This window comes from Botryllus schlosseri, chromosome 1, assembly GCF_051294905.1.
Source record: "Botryllus schlosseri isolate E-star chromosome 1, Bs_hap1, whole genome shotgun sequence".
NCBI lineage: Eukaryota > Metazoa > Chordata > Ascidiacea > Stolidobranchia > Styelidae > Botryllus > Botryllus schlosseri.
The window spans coordinates 24,170,172-24,182,914 of NC_137236.1; the positions used below are offsets into that span (position 1 = coordinate 24,170,172).

At 39.0% G+C, this 12,743-nt stretch overlaps 1 long non-coding RNA gene across 1 annotated transcript; it reads left to right on the top strand.

Annotated features, from left to right (window-relative positions):
• The first annotated feature begins 696 nt into the window (after window positions 1-696).
• Window positions 697-2,448, top strand: LOC145445457 (uncharacterized). The gene is made up of 2 exons (XR_013917026.1): window positions 697-1,716; window positions 2,193-2,448. It is a non-coding gene; the product is annotated as an uncharacterized LOC145445457 (long non-coding RNA).
• The last annotated feature ends 10,295 nt before the right edge of the window (window positions 2,449-12,743 follow it).

A 12,743-nucleotide genomic window follows, 5' to 3' on the forward strand; every position in this document is an offset into this window, starting at 1 on the left:
AAACAAGGAAGGTGAGAACTTTGATTATGCAATCTTACTGCGGCAATACATCCTGTTAAGGGAAATAGCGTAAGAGTGTTTTGAAGTTGCCTTTACTAGCCTCGCATTGTCTATGAACTCCTACCATCTCAAATCAATAGCTACAGCAGCTTAAGGATTATCAAATATTCATACCATCGATCATAAAAATATGGAATTTCATTTTTATTTGTCGATGAAATTGGATAATACAGACAGGTCATTTATATGGAACTGAATAAGTATAAATTTAGAAAAGGTTTTTGTCACCAGAACAGAACTCAAAATTCAGACGTTCAACCGAATAAATATTTCATTATCAATAGTTCTCACTGTTTTAGTGTATTCAAATGAGTAAATTATGTTCAATAATAATAACACTGGGCAACAATTTTGAATGGAAAATTTGTTGACTTTGATTTTTGCATTTGATTTAGGCTAATTTTGGTGTGCTGATTCCAAAAATGCCACTGGCTTTCTTCTATCACGTCAGCTTTTTTCTCTACGACATATGCCCAAAATATGCAAATTTTCACGAATTAAGCCATATTACTTTTCCATATTATATAAAAATCCACACCTTTGCCATATAATAAGTTATAGAGTCAAGGGTTCGATTGAATTATGTAGGAAAAGGGTACTGGTATCGATCTGGGCCGATGTTTCCACCCATTTTGGCTACACTGTAAAAAATCTGGTAGATTTACTGGGAAATCTCTGTAAATTTTACCACGAATTACCGGTCGCAGCCAATTACTGTGCGTAGCTTGTCATTTTACATTTTGATATGTAATATTACCTTAATATAGCTGTAAAGTAAGTTACCAGAATTTCTTTGCAAAATTACTGACAGTTACTCGTTACTGCAGTTTACCGGGCTATTGGCAAAATTGATTAGCTTCAAAATCGCTGCAGCCAATGTATACGTAGAACTGAATGTTACTGATATATCATTCTAGAGGTGATTTGACCTGATTGAACCTCGTTTGCGAGACTGGGGTCTGTCATACCGAAATTGTTGGCCCTAGTATCAATTTAAGCTTAGTAGGGTACAAGAAATAACTGACAATCGTAGCTAATGTGGTACACCGTAGCCATATTATATTATAAGGCAATGGCTGTACGGCAAGTCTCGCTGGTTACATTCGTTGTCACGGATAAGGCTGATAAGTTAGAAAATTAGTTCAGGATGTATAATATTGCTCGGGGAAACTAGAAATATCGGCACCGCGTGCTCAGCTGACCATTTGTTAATGGCGGACAAGGCGACCTGTAGGTTACATTAGATGACTGCTTTTTCTGAGATTCGTAGTAAACAACCAACGCACAACTGTGACATCACAAGCAGCGTCTAGTTAAGTAAGTACAGTAAGTAGTGAACAACACATGGAATATATATCAATTTATACGAAAGTAGACGAAAAAAGGGACTTTATGCAATGATAAATGTTTCTGTATGGAAAAACGACCCAGATCAAACATTATAACGTGGCCAGTAAATATTATTGGTGTCATGTGTCAGCGGATGAATACCATTTATTTCGAAATCGTTCGAGTGTCGTCTGGCCAGTGGCCAATTGGCCATTACCATTAGTGAGATTTGAGCAAAGGGTGGAGCGAAGCTTGTTGTACTTGAAGAAAGTGGACACGATCGTTGAAGATTCCTAGGAATGCTGAATGGAATACGCATCTTAAAAGGTAATACAGTACTACATAGTATTTGTTACCGTGAATATCTGACTCTGCACACCAGCCCTCGATGACTTAGATTTCATGATTGATATATTTCATTCGCCGCATTCTCTGTTCTATTTTGGGATATTTGTCGACTTATATAGTGACCACATACTCCGCTGCGGAGGAGTTGAAACTGTTGGCTTGGTAATGTCATTTTCGGGCCATAGCATAGATATGTTTTCATCCACTGCTGGATTTGTTTGCCACACATGCCACCTTAAATTAGGAACCTTTTTGCTTCAATACAGAGATAAAGTCATGAATCTCAGTTATGTCATGTAAAAGGCGGAGCCGTCATCACACAATGTGTCAGTACCGGTACTTCAAAACATGTTATATTTTTGTTAGCCTATTTGTCTTAGTCTTTATAATGTCATGTCCAGTGTCCAGGTTAGAAACTTTGCTGTATATAGCGACTTACGCATGAATTCTTTTAGTGGAACTGCAAGATACTACTTACACAGAAGGAATGAGAACGAGAAAAAGAAACAATGGAAGTTTGGCCGGTGGTGGAATTAATTCACGTTTTCTTGAGACCACTCGTGTTACTGCATGTCTCCTAAAGAAGAATTAGACCTCCAGCAGCAATATTTTTCCATCGATAACCACTTCATCGTGATATCATGAATGAATATACACTATACAGTTTGTTCCAATGTCGTTTTGGGGATGTGAAGAAAATGTTGCGATATTTTTGCATCGGGTTGCTTTGCGATAGGTAGGGATGTACGTGAATTTACAAGCTGGTATGTAATCCTGATTTACAGGGACAGCATGTAGGTAGGTAGGCGGTAAAATGACAGTCTCGATCGCAAATGTACAGGAGAACATGTAGATCAGATATACCGGAGGTGACTGTAACATTACAGTCTGGCGTGTAAAGTGAGATTACCGGACGAGTGTAAGTTAAATTTACATTGACTAACGGTAATGTTAGATTACCACGAAATGTCTGGCTACCGTGCTTCCAAACATTTCGCGGTAAATCGAGGTTTTTATTTTTTACAGTGTAGAGGATGCAATAATCCGAGGATATTTCACACACATATTTGATGCAAACTGAAGGATATGGCAAGAACAATAAACACGACATTTGCTATCCGCTATAGGCCCAATGCCCCATTCAGCTTATCCAGTGTAACTTGAAACTCCTATACGCTCGATGATTTGGATCAAGATGAAGATCTTAGCGGTAGCAGGCGAAATGATGAAGATTTTGAAGTCGACACGAGTTATTGATCTGACATAAGTTTTGGGACTTGGGATAGATATCTTCGGAACTTTTAACATACCTATGAAGTGAGAAAAGATTACTTGGCAACGTAGAGAAGGTATCTCACTTTCGATCAGGAGAAACAGCCTTTTCTTCGTAGGCCTAGTTTCGGTAGCTTTGGGTATTGCCGTGATACTGGCATTGGCATGATACCGTTACCTTGGATTACTGGAGGAGCTAGGAATCCCGATTTACAAGTCAAATGAATGGCAAATACCTATAGGTAGCTCAAAAAGCGACCTGAAGTGTGGCATTGTCCGAAATGACAAAGTCTTAGGTGCAGTAACAATTGCACACTCGGTTAGTATTCGTGAATAATACAGAAACATTAAGAGTAATACAGAAACATTGAAACATCATATGTGTCAGCTTGGAATTATTGTGTTTTCTAGTGGTCAGACAATAAGGATGCACATGTAACCCTGATACACATGTGTCACTGCCATATCTTCATGTCTGACAGCAGACATTCAAAAAAGCTAAAATATCTGAGTAATTTCCCTAAAAACATTGACATAGTCAGAGATGGACAAGGAGAAAATGTCCCCCAACATCTGAAGAGGATGGGCGTAAGATACCAGAGTAGACTTACATATGTTAGCTGACTATCGCCCGAGTATCAAACTAGGCAACCTAAAGAATTATAGGTTATTAGCGTAAATTTGGACCCTGAAACTCGCATTTTATTTGTCATGTAGAAGCAATATCATTTAAAATCAACCAAATAAAGCAGTACAAATGTTTATTTGAAGACTTTTGATTTACTGTCGACTGCTTGTGGTTTTTGAAATGTTTTATGCAATAAACACAAAATATTAAAACTGGTGTTATTATGTGGGTTATGAGACCATGCGGTGGGTGCCTAACTCAAAAAAATTGACGTGATAGAGAAAAACGGAAATCATTTCTGAATTCAGCGCCCAAAAGTTAGTCAAAATCAATTGTCTGAGCAAAGTCAACAAAAATAGTGTTGACCAGTGAATCAATCTGTGATACATATCGATGGGTACATATAATCGCATAATTATCCTGGTCAACACATATATTTAGGCGGACAAAGTAAGAGCATTTGTGGGGGTTTTGAAGGCCACGGATTCCCGCGGGATGACGTTATTTTGACTAAAATCTCATATTTTTGCTGGGCTAGATAAAACATCGGCTCCGTCGTACTATAAAGTTCATAAATTCGATCTACTTGTAATTTCTACACACTGAATACTGTTTGAAATCAAAAAATAGCTGCATTATATTTAGGATTATTCGAGTTATCGTAGTTGGGAACTTTCACGAATTTCATGTGCATAAATAAACTAAAATCATGTATATAAGTATTTACGTGAATACTCAAATAACGTTGCATTAGTTCAATCAGTTTTGCGTCAACCACATATTGTAGATTCAATCATTTGGAGAATAATATTAATAATTATTTATAATAATAAGGTTCCCGCAATAGAGTGCCATATGTCCATCTCATCTGCCCCGACATCTTTCTGATGTTGCTTTATTGTCTTGGTGGAGCCTTGACCCTTGCTATTCCCTCTAATCAACAATATGATCAGGAAATATATCAATATGCCTGAACAGGAAGTAAACTTTATTGCCCATGTTTTCTCCAACTATTCCAATTTTCGGACCGACTATTTGTAGTTTGTTGCTTTGTGGTATTCCAAAGAGTTTTATTTACAACATTTAAAGAGAACTTGTGTGTACTGAGATCCTTTTCCCTAATATGAAATTGGAATTTTCCATCGGTATTCGAATCTGCGGTCCATCGAAGATACCAGGTTTAAATGTCTCGTTTGATAGGGATACTTGGTATTCCACTTTGTTCGATCAGCGAAAAATTATCCATTTACAAGCCCAAAGAGATTAGACACATATGAGTATTGTAGTTAAGCTTTTCAGTGACAGATTTGATAGCTTTATACACCTCTTTCATCCTGGTAGAATGAACAACTGGTACATCAAACATAGGCTACATTTCGGTTGTGTAAAAATACAATTTTGGCTTTACAAACTGTTTTTGTTTTGATAAACATAGATCTCGCACCAGATCATGTTAATATGGATGGTGAGGTCAATTATCTATTTATGCACAGTAGAGAAGTAGAAAAATATACGATCCAATTCCTACCCAATGAAATATTCAGGGGTAAATACAGTAATTTTGGACTTTTTATGGGTATAAGTATCTTCTAAACTAGAGCCAATCTGTAAAAACGAATGCGATATTCGTAATCAGCAACCCTGAAACCCCCAGAAATGACTTCTAGTTCTTCTGTCATTTTTTACTTCATTTCGTTGACCAATGAATCAATCATCACTATAACTGACTTTCCACTCTATTTCTCTTATGGTATATAGTACTAACAATATTAACAGTTATTTCTTCAAATTACCGCTTTGTCAGCTTTTTGTCATCATGCAATATTATTTCAGTTCTTAATTTGCCTTACTGTGTTTTTTGTAGCCTGCATCGCTTTCAACCTCATCTGATTAGTGCGACTATGTTATAATTTTTTTTCAGGTTTACAATATGACAGTTGAAGATAATGCCATGATTGATTGATACTTATTTGGCGATTTTCCGGCAATGCAAATCTAGCGCTCTTGGTCTATGTAAATGCGATCTCACCCACAAAGATTTTGACATGATTTTACGATGTTGCCGTAGCCAAGGTCTTGAGGTGAGGATTACGGTAGACATAAGGTTACGTTTTCTATATGCATTTTGGTGCACAGAAAACATGCATGACTTATATACATTTTTCAATCCCAAATCTCGGATATCCGTAGTGCGAGAATAATAATAATCATTTATTTGATATTTTAACGACACGTATTATTAATGGTCACATCGCAAGACAATGGTTTTCATCGCCTTTTAAGACCCCCTTCCCATGGCATGAATTTCAGAGTGTTTATTGGGTCTTTGCCTTAGGTATTCGTCTAGTCGTACCTTCCCCTCGGTCATTCTTTAGTATAGGGGAGATGTGGTACCGATGGATCACTGGGACCGAAAATACTTGAAAAATTCTCCATGATAATTCCATGATTACACTCCGTGAATTTGTCTACAGTTACATGCTGACAGATTCTTTCCTCACATGCAAAAAAATTCGACCTGCTTGAGTTATGGGGTCTGTGACGAATGATTTACGTTTTAGGGGGTATAAAGTAAATTTGGATCGACATTTACATTTTTCTATATCACCTTCCAGACTAACAAACCCGCCATAATTTTTGATGTGAAGTATAGGGCTTATAACAGGGTATATAATGGCACATGTTTTTTTAATCAATACCATCCTCGAGTGGACTATTTTCAAGTCAATTACAATATTTAGGGGGTGAGGGACCTATGGTACCATAGCCAAATCAAGCAAAATAGATGGGCCAACTAATCACTTAACAACAGAAACTCGCCTACATATATATAGGCTGTAAATCATCGGTACCTGTGGTGTTTTATCGCTATAACGAGTTATTTGAAATTCAAAATGTCGTGTTGCGGGTAATATGTATGTCGCATTAATTTTCTAAATTTAGGCGTATATCAAAACATGATTTTATGCCAATATTTCAGTTGATATAATCTATTTTATTCTTGAAGGTCGCGACGAAACATTCTTCATTGACTTGCTGTAGCTTAGCTTATCGTACACAACAAAACAAGTGAACAAATTTGAGTTTTTGAGCGTATGTCTCATAGGTCCCATGGTCGTGTGCCGTTGGACCCACCGGGTGGGGACCGATGACACGTTCGAGCAACAAATTTTAAACGTTTATAAATATTTTTTGAAAAGGTGGATATTCATGTAAATGTCCGCGATAGGTAGAGCTTGTATCGAAGTGTTGAGAGAGCAAAAGATCTGCCATTCTCGGCTGAAGATTTGAGGGCCAGGGATCATTTTGCAATTTTTGATCCATCGGTACCACATCTCCCCTACTTTCACCCACATGCGTCCTGATCATGGTATATGGTGGCGACTTGTAGCTCGGCTCTCTTTCCGTCTGGGATTTTCAACGCACCGCGGTTGCAGCGAGATCGGCAATGAGGATCCCGGATAAACCTCCGACACGTAGATTTTTGTCACAACCGGGATGCAAAACCACATCCATTCTATCCGTAAAGTCGGTGTTGACTAACTGCTCCAGTCGCCTCTCAACGAGACACACGCCACATCTTAAATTATTTTTAATTCGGCACGGTGGTGAGATTCAAATTCCAGTCTGTCGGTTCTATCAGGCACAGTGATATATTTAGGGGAATTTTTGGTAATAAATACGGCAGAAATTCGTTTTGAAAAGATGAAAAGAACACTGTAAAAAATAAACCTGTTGGTAAACATGTTTACACCTGGTACCTCTTAATACATGTCCGTCATGTAAAACCATACGACAGGTTTAGTTCCACCTGTTGCCCAACATGTTTCTGCCCGTCATGTAATCTCGAAAACACGTCTGACCTGAGACTTCAATTGACCTTTCACCTTGGACCGACAGGCACAAAATCTGTCGCCAGGATCAAAATAACCAATTCAGATTTGGGTCAATAATGTATATTGACAACAAAGGCAACGAAACATGAAATATTATTACAATGGCAGAAGTTTCTGAAAATATGCAATGAAACAAGAATTATCATAAAAGTGTAAGCCAGAGAAATACCACGCGTCATGAAGTTTTGAAAAATATGTAATGAAACAAAAATTATTTCAACAGAAGCCACAGAAGTAGGATATCCTAAGATTAGGAAGCTTCGGAAAATATGTAATGAAGCAAGGATTATTAAGCCGGCTGAAATATCACCCCGTCCTTGAAAAATCAAAATGTACCACAAACAGCTCAAGTCTCTAACGTTAGAAAGTTTCGGAATGCATGTACAAAACAAGAATTAGGGCAACGGCTAATAGTATTGACCCGTCCTTAATGAATTAAACAACTACAAACATATACACAGTGTACCTAACGTTAGACAGTTTCGGAATCTATGTAATGAAACAATAATTAATATAATAACTAAAAATATTGACTGGCCCTCCATAAATTAATTTAATACAAATTGCCACACAGTAAGCTGCCGAGCACATGATGTTTTGAAATTTTGGACATATGTGATGAAACAATAATTATTATACAGGCTAAATAATTGACTCGTCTTTAAAAATTCAATCACATTAATTTACTACAAACAGCTTAAGTCCCCAGCGTTAGAAAGTTTCGTAACGCATGTTAGAAAGTTTCGTAGCGCATGTACGAAAAAATAATTACAACAACAGATAAAAGTATTGATTCGCCCTTAATGAATCGATCAACTACAAACAGATACAGTGTACCTAACGTTAGAAAGTTTCGGAACGTATGTAATGAAACAATAATTTTAATAACGGCTAAAAACATTTACCCATCCTCAATGAATCAATAGCCAGTAATGTAGCCAGCACATGATAGGCACGCATGACAACTTTTAAATCTTCGCCGCAAACTACAAACAGCTACTGATTACATAACGTTTGGAAGTTTTGGTACATTTGCAATGAAATAAGAATTATTACAGCTAGAAGTATTGACCCGTCCTCAACGAAATAATTTACTATAAACAGCCACAGTGAACCTAACCTTGGACAGTTTCGGACCGTTTTAATGAAACAAGAATCATAAAGGCTAAAAATATTAACAAGTCAATATTATACCAATGGCTAAAAATGTATCTGCCACTGATCAATCCACAAGCAAATTCAATTTGCTACGAACAGCCGCAGTGTACTTAACGTTCGGAAGTCTTGAAAGAAAGTTTGCAACGAAGGACCAGGAGTTCGAGGCTGACGGAGCGAACTTGATGTTGAACACCCAGTATATTGCCAGTGTTATAGCCATCGCATGATGGAAGCTCAAGACCCCTTTGATGACTTTGCCATCGAAGTGAACTTTCCACTCATTCAGGATCGTATTGTACTCGATCGTCGGGTACACATTCTTTGGCTCCTGATAATAAAAATGATATTAACTCGGTACTACAGGTGTGGGTATCAAATTAAGATAGATCGAATATTAGAAATAACAAGTCATGACAGCACGAGTCGAGCTCATGCGAAGAGGTACGAAAACGGTCATACGTGATCCTTGCATTAGTAGCTTTTAGTCCAGGGGCGGGCAACTTTTGCAGTCCGCAGGCCGGATATAGGAAAATTAGGTACTTGGAGGGTCGGATTGGTGAATCGATACAAAATTTGCCCATTTATCCACATATACAAGTACAAGTAATAAATCGCATCTATTAAATGTCTTTTGTCGACAGCAATGTCACATCACAGACATTTCTCGCCGATAATGACGAAGATAATGTAGATTTGAGAATAACATTGTTATAGAGACGCCACCATGTTTGGTTCTCTGTGATCAATCAACACATGGTGCAATCCTTCATTAAGATTTCAAGACGTTCGATAAGTCCAGTACCTCAAATTTACAAAGATATCAATTCATGAGGGTCGAGTAGGTGACGAGATAGCGTCGCGTTCAACTGTGTGGTCTAATTAATCTCGATATTGAATTCATGCGGCCTGCGTCCTATAAGAAATTTGAATAGTGGCCCGCGACCCATTTTGAGTGGGCAACCACTGGCATAAGCGGTGCCTTACAAAAGCCTATAAGTGTGCCGTGCTACATGTCGGCAGTTTCGGAATCAAAAATAAGAAATATCAGCCTGGTGTAAATGACCATTGCAGTCGACAAACACCATGATCACCACAGGGCCTAAGTCTTCCGTCTCCGACAGTGGTTTCCAACGTGGGCGATAGGGGGGCGAAAACGGACAGAGGGGGCGATGGCGCGTTGAAATGGCTACATTGGCGTCCATGACCGTAACTGCCACACCCAAGCCCCCAATTGAGATGGGGGGAGTGAACTCGAAGGGGTCCCACAATTTTTCGTGAATTAACATTAATTATAGAGCATTATTTTGAAAATTTAGGACACTTTTTCAAAAAAATTTTGCGCTGCGCGCCATTTCGTGGATGCATTTTTATTGCTTATTGGATGCCCTTCCTCCAAGAAATAACACGCATGAGTTATAGAAATGGACATCTCGGCGTCAGCCATTATCACACCATGACGCACCAAGACATATGAAGTTTTAGGCCATGTAACATGCGACTCCGAGAAGTGTGACGGAACGAGAAAACCTTGGCGGAAAAGGACTGCCTTTATGAGAGAGAGAGAGAGAGAGAGTCTTTATTTTCATCGAACCGACTGACCGACTTCGATATATATACGATATGCAACATATTTAATTGTCCATAGGCGCCTAAATGCCTGGCTCCAAATGTTCTTGAACTGTCCAATCGGAACCCCACAAAAATGCCATCTCGCAGAGATTAATTGCCAGTGCTGAAATACCAATTTGAAATCGTAAGCGTCTTTTAGTTTAGTACGTATGGACAATTTGAATATCCTTTGACATAGCAGACAGGCCACGAAATGTTATTACGTAGCGAAGTCATTTTACCCACGGGTCCGCCCGAATATGTTCAATTATTATTTACGGGCCCTACATTTTCCAAGACACGTCACTCAGCTTCACCGGTAAATCTGAATACATGAGCAGAGAGAGGATGAAAAATTGGCAGCAATATTTATGCAATTCCCCATCATATTGATCGATTTAATCACTTCGCGCGAATTCAGCTGGCTAACTAAACTCCTAAAGGGTCCGGGTCCAACAATTTGTGCTTAAAATTAGCGGTAAAGAGGTATCGGGAGAGTTGGGTCTGAGGGGTGCAGAAGTTTGATTTATCGCCCTATGGAGGGGGTCAAAACCAACGTATTGGGGGGGGGGGGGGGCTGACGAAGTGTTGTTACGGTCCTTTGGCAATCAAGTCGCAGAAATCACCTTTTTTGTCAGTCAACTCACCAAAATTTAGCTGCAAAAGTGTAATTTCTAGGTAGAGCCGAAAATTTGACCTTTTTTCTTAGTCAATCTGTCGGTGATTTCAATTTGTATGCCCATTTTTCTGTTCCCATTATTTGGGGGGCGATGATCGGTGTGGAGTTTGAAAAGGGGGCGATGAGTCGAAAAAGGTTGGGAACCACTGGTCTACGACGAACTTACGCGTAAGCTCCACTCTCGCACGCTGCGCATACACGCATATAATAACATACAGTCACTAAAATTGAACCTAGTAAACAATTAGTATGGAATCTCGGCTAACAAGGGCCGCGGGCCACTTTATGACGCAATAAGGAAAACAGTCCGTGGGCCGGACAAAATCTTTTGCGCCCCTGTTCTAGTTGATACCAATTGATGATGTAACCCGATCGCAGTGGGCCACGTGATTTGCTTGTGTCCACAAGACAGGACATCATGCTTTCACATACACCATTAACTTACTTTGTCCACAATCAGGAAGTTGTCATAGCTGTCATTGAAGATTGTTGGGATCCCGACCATCCACCCCAGTTTTTGACGACCTGAATGAGGAGTGCCAGAAATCAACTCAACGTCAAAAAATAGATTAGCAGCATTGAAACATTGCGCGGGCCACTCTACTGCTGATAACGATTTTCAGTCACCTTGCAGGTCGGAACACGTTTGGGCAATGGTGAAAACACTAACAAATATTACTACGCAGCAAATTCGATGAAAATTGTGTTAATAAAAGCACGTGTGCAGTCATGTCGAGCGTGAAATAGCGGGTTGCCTCTGTATGCCGCTAAGCTCATTTGACAAGGATTAATCCACGCTTGGACAAATGAATATCAAAGACTACGGCAAATCTGCGTCTATGGTTTTGTGCAAAGGTTGACCGCTGATGGTCTTTCTGCGAGTACCAATAAATTCTATATATTTCCTAATTTCGAGAACACCTAGCTAGAACACCTTGCTAGCCGCCCCAATAGCAATGGAAGAAATGACTACAACTGGGAGTATGTGCGACGAAGTCATCCCCCTCCAGAAGTGTAAAACATTAATTACTCACTCATAATCTTTTGGATCGGGATCGGAATCTTCTGCGGTTGTAAGAGGCATAACGCAGAGCTGCAACTTTTTTCCATTATCTTTGCAGTGATATCCATATCAGACAAACCTTGTTTCTGGCAAATCATTTGCATTTCTTCCAAAATCTAAACATTTAGAAATGTTTACAACCGAGCAATTCAAAAAACTTATATGCGCTGTGGGCCTATCACATGAGCGTGTAAGGCAGGGGTTGGCAACCTTTTGTATGCAGCGTGCCAAAATTTGAGGTTCCCACATTATTATAAACGAGAAATCTGGTTCCGATAAGCCGCGTGAGCATTGAAAAAAAAATCAAAATAACTCAAATCTGCTCAAATAGAATAACATATGCTAGTTTTGGAAACATGTTTGGTTCGCTAATTAGATTATACATTTCAAAAACTTGATCTCGGGTGCCACAAACGCCGACGGATTGATGTCGTGACTCGATCCTGGCACTGCTTCATACCTACCCAATGCGCATCAATCAGAATCGGATGAATCTCCAACAGATCCTGTGTTGACATCCCATTCAGGGTGGCCTTGCGACGCGATTGAAATGTTCTTCTCATCCGATCTAATATTGTTATATTGTCAGGTACTCTTTTGACGCACTCGGTTCTTATTGCTTTTTGGTGCACCTCGATGCTGCGCTCGTCTTCTGGAGGGTATAATTTCTGACTCTGTGAGACAAAATAGTTCTTTATTAAA